Here is a 7,444-nt window from a genome sequence, read left to right as displayed (position 1 = left end):
AAAGAGAACCCAGAAAACTGTTGGGTGGCGTGCCTCCTCATTCGTCTTGGGGTTCCTCCACTCTGGTCTAGCCAAGCCACCAGTCTGGCAACTCAAGGGGCCAGCGTGGTTGGCGTCTTGCTGGGGTCTCCAAAAATGTTTCAGAAACCAGTAATCGAGAAACCAAGCACCACCCTCAGAGAGCTGGAGAACTCAGGTTTATTACACCGGTGGGCCCAGAGGAGTTACCACTGCAAGCTCTGAGCCCTGAACAAAGGGGTTACAGAGTTTTTATAGACAGATTATAGTGGGTTTCCCTTGTGGCTCAGCTGGTAAAGAATCCGCCTGCAATGTGGGAGACCTGAGTTCAATCTCTGGGTTGGGAAGATCCCCTGGAGAAGGGAAAGGCTACCCACTCCAGTATGCTGGCCTGGAGAATTCCATGGACTGTACAGTCCTTGGGGTCGCAGAGTTGGACATGACTGAGAGACTTTCACTTCACTTCATAGTGGGAAACACTAGCTGCTAATAGACTGGTCTAAACGAAGGAGTTTCACGCACACGGGAACAGTGGTTAAGATGGGGAGGGGGATGCCTGACCTTTACATGGACAGGCATGATTAAGCAGGATGGCAGGGACTAGACAATTCCAAAGAGCAGGACAGAGGTGAGTGAGATAAGCTCCATTTCCTAGTATTGTTTTAAGTCCCCACTTTCCGAGACTACGTGACCCACGTGACCCAGACTTTGCAAGGAACAAGCTGAGTTACAGAGGCAGAATGAGCAGGAGGTTATGTAAAATTTAACTTTTCCTCTTCACATGGAGGACCCTTAGGGGCTCCTGGGCACAAAATCTGTGTCCCCCATTTCTTATTTGTAGAAAATAGGTTTCATTCAGCCTCCAAGACCTTCCCTAAGTTTAAAGGGCAGATTCAAACAGTTACTATTCAGTGGATGGCATTACCAACTCAATGGACATGAGCTTGAGCAAACTCCACAGCAAAGGATAGGGAAGCCTGGTATGCTGCAGTCAATAGGGTCACAAAAAGTCAGAAACAACTGAGTGACTGAACCATAACCCTTTTGAACTTGTAAATGAACATGTAGCTCTTTCATGAAAAAGACGCATTTCAGCCATCATATGAATTAACACATAAATGGACACATTTCAGTCAGTAAAATTTGAAATGTTGAGCTGATAGGAAAGACAAATGCCTTAGTGACTGAACAATAAAAATCAGAGAAGGGAGGGAATGCAGGGACAAGGGGCTTCCCAGGTGGCGCTAGCAGTAAAGAACCCGCCTGCCAATACAGGAGGCCTAAGAGATGTGAGTTCAGTCCCTGGGTGGGGAAGATCCCCTAGAGGAGGAAATGGCAACCCGCTCCAGTACTCTTGCCTGGAGAATCCCATGGACAGAGGAGCCAACAGTCGATAGGGTTGCAAAGAGTCAGATGTGACTGAAGAGGACAAGGGAGGAGACAGTCAAGAAACAATAGTGCAGCCTTGAGGCAGGGTCCTCATTCCCCTGAAGGGATATTTATGAATATATCTTTAAGTTCTTCTGCCAAATGAAAACTCCCACCGAATGGAAGATGTTAACTACTTGATGGAGCATTCTTCACTCCAGAGAGAAGGTCACAGTTTGATAACCTCAAGAACCACAGAAGCATGTTAAGAGATTATCTGAGAGACCAGATTAAAAGAATGTGCAGGCACTGCACATACTCTAATTTTACTAGCAATCTTACCATTGAACCATTGCTATAAAAACTCCACCAAATCCTCCCAGGTTGAAAGATACAGTTTTGAGGAGTTTGAGCCCATTTGTGTCCCCTTTTACCTGGGAAAGCAATAAAGCTATTCTATTTCACCCAAAACTCTGTCTCCAAGATTCAGTTTGACACCAGTGCACAAAGGTGGAGTTTTTGGCATCAAGGTGAAGAAAATGCAGGTTATACAATCTGAACAGTTGGTATAAGGAGAGGTCTTTATATTCTTCTTTCTACTTTAATGTGTGTTTGACATGTTCATAAATACAAATGTTCTTGAGAAGTAAAGATAGTTTTTAGTGAGCAATGGAGTATTTCCCACCATTTCAGTAAACAAGGATGTCACAGCCTTCCGCAATTCCAGACCTCCAAATGTGAATTTCTGAGTTCAGAGGGTGCCCAGGAAGAACAATACCTGCTATCTGGCAGCCATCAGCCATTCTCCACAGTGAGCACCTAGGGGAAAGGGGGATGTGAAAAACACAGGATACTGGCCACAGATAGCTGAGTTGCATATAAAATGAATTATTTTAGTGAACCCAGATTCTTGCATCTTCTTATACATAAAACAGTGCTAAATTCCTTGAGATATCTGATTTTCCTTAATTAACCATAATCTTTTGATGTTCAGACTACCTACCTTTTGTTGCAAACTTCTGTGTAAACTGATTCCTTCTGGCCCAACCTCCTCAAAGCAGTTCTCTCAGGTTGCTTGAGATGATGTCTCCCAAGCTTGAAGTCCTAAAAACTCCCACCAAAAAACATAACTCAAGTTTTAGATGGTGACTATTTTTTAAGTCAACATTAGGAAGGCAGACTTAGGGCAACAACACAAGTGACTTCAACTTCAAGTTGTAATCAGTTGTTATTCTTCTGCCTCCAGTGCTTACAGCTGCTCAAAGGATACAGTTAAGCCTCTCCAGGAGGTGTGATCTGCACCCCTTCACCTGCCAGCCTTGCATTTGTCCCACAAACCCAAGGGGTCCTGCACCCAATAGTGTAGGATCCAGGCCTGGCCTCAGCACAGGGCTGAGAAATGAGAGGGGCCCAGTTTCCTCTCAGATGACCCAGCATCTTGTCCATTAATACTAGAGTGGAATCTGTGGGTCAGTGACAGTCTGCTGTAGTCTGATCAGATCTGCATGGGTCCCCCCAGCTCTCTGGGAAGGATTTTAGTTTCAGTCTCTTTCTTCATTATCTAAACCAATTTACATAGACTCTGTATTAGAGTAGTAAAATAGTCCTTGCAGGCAAAACTGTCATCTCAGGCAGTTGCTCTTAGTTATTACTGCAGTCACCCACATTCCACAGCATCCCCTCTATCAGTAAAGAATGATTCCTGAGCCAGAGGATGATAAATCCAACCTTGTGTTTGTGTAAATAGCATTGTGCCACTAATGCTATGTGTGTTTTATCACAGAAAGAGTTTAGAGACAAGACATGGAGGCCAAGAAAGCAAAGTGAGGATTTATGAAGTGATAGCACAGTCTCAGAAGGAAGAGTGAGCAGGCTCATGTGAACAACTGCCCTGAGTTCCTTTGGCAAATTGGTGATACGGGGTATAAAAATGGTTGGGTGGAATAGTCACTGAAGAAAGAGGGGTCTTGGATCGTGTTTCCTGATTTTCATCCTAGTTCTATTACCCAGCCCAAGCCCTCTCTGCCTCTCTCAAAATAGACAGACCAATCAATTGGGAGACAAGTTGTTGGAACAGGAATAAAAGTTTTAACTGGAAAGCTAGCAGACCAGGAAGATAGCACATTACCAAAAAACCACCTCTTGAACTTCCCTGGGGGTCCAGTGTTTAATAATCCACCTGCCGGTGCAGGGGATGCAGGTAGGATCCCTGGTTTGGGAAGATTCCACCTACCAAGGGGAATCTAAGCTGGGGTGCCACAACTACTGAAGCCAACACAGCCTAGAGCCCAGGCTCTTCGACAAGAGAAGCCCCCCCTGTGAGAAGCCTGAGCCCCGAAACTACAGAGTAGCCCCTGCTCGCCACAACTAGAGAAAGCTCGTTCGCAGCAATGAAGACCCAGCACAGCCATAAATAAATAGTAAACAAACACAAACAAACCATCTCTCCTCAGTACCCATTCGGGTTCCTTTTATACAGAAGGGGGGAGAGTCCCACTGCTCCCCGACCAATGGCTGAGCAGGACCACTGCCGGTTGCCCTTTGACAGTTGTGGAACCACTGAGTCGCTGACTGACAGCTGCTTGCTTGGGGGAGGGGCCCACTGCGGCACCGACCAATGGCTGAGCAGGGCTGATAGCTCTCTCCTGTCCCTCTGCGGAGAAGGCACTGGCACCCCCCTCCAGTACTCTTGCCTGGAAAACCCCATGGACGGAGGAGCCTGGTAGGCTGCAGTCCCTGGGGTCGCTGAGAGTCGGACACGACTGAGCGACTTCACTTTCACTTTTCACATTCATGCACTGGAGAAGGAAATGGCAACCCACTCCAGTGATCTTGCCTGGAGAATCCCAGGGACGGCGGAGCCTGGTGGGCTGCCGTCTATGGGGTCGCACAGAGTCGGACACGACTGAAGCGACTTAGCAGCAGCAGCAGCAGTCCCTCTGCTATGGTTCCACCTTCCGGAGGTGAGAAGAGATTTTTGTTCATATTTGGTCTTGATTGGAAGTGTCATGGTGTCAATGCATGATGGCAAATTCTTATCTGCAAAGCTACTTCTATTGTCATGAGGGCATAATAAGCAGAAAGTTACAGTCTGTTGCTAGAGATTCCCACCATTCTGTCTCTTTTGTCTGCCTCTAGGACCCTTGTCACCACAAGATGTATGGTTTCTTGCCACCTGGCTCATGGCCCCCTTTACTCCGCTCATTTCTAGCTATCTGCTGGCTCTAACACTTAGAAAGCACTTGCTTACACACCTGCCACTTTCCCTACACCAGCTGCCACCCCTGTTGCACCTACAGCACCAAGAGACCAGCTATACGCAGACACTTAGCAACACGAGAAAGGAAGGTGCTGCTTTCCCAACTTTTGCCTCATTTGCACTGCCTGAAAAACATGACAGAGGGTCCAGGAAGGTCCAGTGGAGAAAAGGGGTCTTGGGTGAAGCAGAGTAGTGCCTCCTCTACTCCATCCTGGGCTCAAGCTCCTCCAACCAGCAGCTAGTTTCCATGGCTCTCTCTAAAATTCCACTCTGTCAACACCTGTTCCTAGGTCTCCAGGACATCCCTATCTGGAAGACTCTTTCCCAGTGATGATGAATCTGTCCCTAGAATGCCATTCCCAAATAAGCCTGGCTATTCCCTGATCCTCCTCCTCCTCCTCCCAGGTATAACTTACCTCAGTTAGGTTTTCCAGGTCACCTCTATTTTATCATCTCCTGAGGGTTTACAGCACTGCCCACACTAGGGGGGTAGTGGGGATGGAGATTTCAGGAGCTGAAAGCAATTCAAGATCAGTTAGTGGCCCCTGAGAAGGCGCCATCTCTAGGGAAAGAAACCTGAATTGACCCCTGTCCTCTGCTTCCCCTTGTCCAAACCCTCCTAGTGTGGCTTTTGTTCCCCTCCCTGTCTCATTTCCTTCTGAGCCTATTTTATGTACAGTAAGATGTAGAGGGTTGTGGAGCCCTGTGTGATTACCCAGGATCCCTACTTCCCAAAGAAGCCCTAAAGCCCAGCTCTTCTACTAGTGACATGACATACCTCTTTTTGTGCAGCCCTATGTATTCCCAACTTTTCCAGTCCCAGCCAGGCCATGTCACTGTCCACTCTCCTGCCTCACAAAGAGATTTAATATTTCCATTGCAGAGACTATTGTCCAAGTGACACAGTTAGCAAGGACCAACCCAGAGCTGGATCCCAGGGCTTCTGAGCCCATGAAGGGTGGCAGTGTGGTGGCAAGGTCACTGGGTTTTCCCTTCAGATTTGCAGGGACCCTATGTGTGTTCTGGAACCTCACAGCCTGGCTTCCGACCCAGTTCATCTGCTTCCCAGCTCTGTGATCATGAGCAGAAGACTAACCTCTCTGTGTCTCTGTGTCCTCATCTCTAAAGTGGGGATCATGCAAAAGGCTTGAACCAGTGAAGTCAAGACAACTGAGCTCCATCATGACCTAGAGACAGGAACTTCTTCCCCTCCGAGGATCCCACTGTCTGCTGTTCTTGCCATGTGGTATCACAGGCTCAGCCCAGAATCCCTGGGTACAGTGCCTTCATGTGCCGGGAGGACCTAAGGGTCACCCAGGCTGACACTGAGCATTGGAAAATGGAGTCATGCTGGTTCCAAGACTGCCTGCTTATCATGATGGGCTACTTCAGTGAGAGCCAGGGTGAGTGATTCAGGAAGCAGCACGTCATCACCCTGTAGAGACCCCAGACCTGAGGTCCAGGACTACTCATCTCGCCCAGCAGGTCAGGGGACAGCAAGACATCCCCTGCTTGGCTGACCAGTGCTGGTACCCTGGGGAGGAATAGGCTGTCAAGGTTGGAGTGGTGGAAGCAGCCCTGAAGTAGGGCAATCCACATAAAAGCACTGTGTGGAGGAGAGAATCATAAAATAGACTCAGAGAGCTTCCAGTTATCCATGTTCAATGTACCAAAAAGCACAAATACAAATTGCACATCCTGAAAGGGTCTTCAGGCTTTATTTTTTACATTTTAACATTTATTTTGCATATTAAATATACACAAAACCTTTTCACCCAGTAAATATTCTCATTAATAATAAAATTTTAATAATGACAATGTGTTTGAATATGCATCATTATTTTTGCTTTTTTTAATTAATTAGTTTTTTTTTTTTTTTTTTTTGGCTGTGCTGGGTCTTCATTACTGTGCAGGCTTTCTCTAGTAGTGGCAAGCAGGGCTTCATTGTGGTGCTTCTTATTGCAGTGGCTTCTCTTCTGTGTAGTTCAGTCAGTAAAGCATCTGCCTGCAATGTGGGAGACCTGGATTCAATTCCTGGGTCAGGAAGATCCCCTGGAGAAGGGAATGGCAACCCACGCCAGTATTCTTGCTTGGAGAATCCCATGGACAGAGGAGTGTGGCAGCCTACAGTTTACGGGATCCCAAGAGTTGGACACAACTTAGCTCTTTCTTTCTTTCTTTTCTCTGCTGCAGAACATAGGCTGTAGGTGCTCATGCTCAGTAATTGTGGCACATGGGGTTCGTTGCCCTGAAGTTTGTGAAATCTTCCTGGGCCAGGGATCGAACCCATGTCCTCTGCATTGGCAGGTGGATTCTTAACCACTGGACCACCAGGGAAGAACCTTCTGGTTTTATTTTTAAATTTTCATTGGAGTATAGTTGATTTATAATATTGTGTTTCAGGTGTACGGCAAAGTGAATCAGTTATATGTATACATATATCCACTCTTTTTAAGATTATGTTCCCGTACAGGTCATTAAGAGCATTGAGTGGAATTCCTTGTGCTGTCCAGTAGGTTCTTATCCGTCATCTATCATTTCCATAGTAGTGTGTATGTCAGTGTCAATCTCCCAATTTATCCCTTCCCCACCCATCATCCCCTAGTAACCATGTTTGTTTTCTACATCAGTATCTCTATTTCTATTTTGTAAACAAGTTCATGTGTACCTGAAAGGATCCTCAGGCTTTGCACAGAAAGCCAGTCTTGTGAGGCAGCCTCCCTGGGTTCTTATACCCCATCCTACCTCCTGCCCCAGAGAAACCATAAGGCTGGAGCCTTCCAGGGCCATGTTCTCCAG

Source organism: Dama dama, chromosome 9 (assembly GCF_033118175.1).
Source record: "Dama dama isolate Ldn47 chromosome 9, ASM3311817v1, whole genome shotgun sequence".
Lineage (NCBI taxonomy): Eukaryota > Metazoa > Chordata > Mammalia > Artiodactyla > Cervidae > Dama > Dama dama.
The sequence above is the reverse complement of the archived record's forward strand: the minus strand, read 5'-3'. Positions refer to the sequence as shown.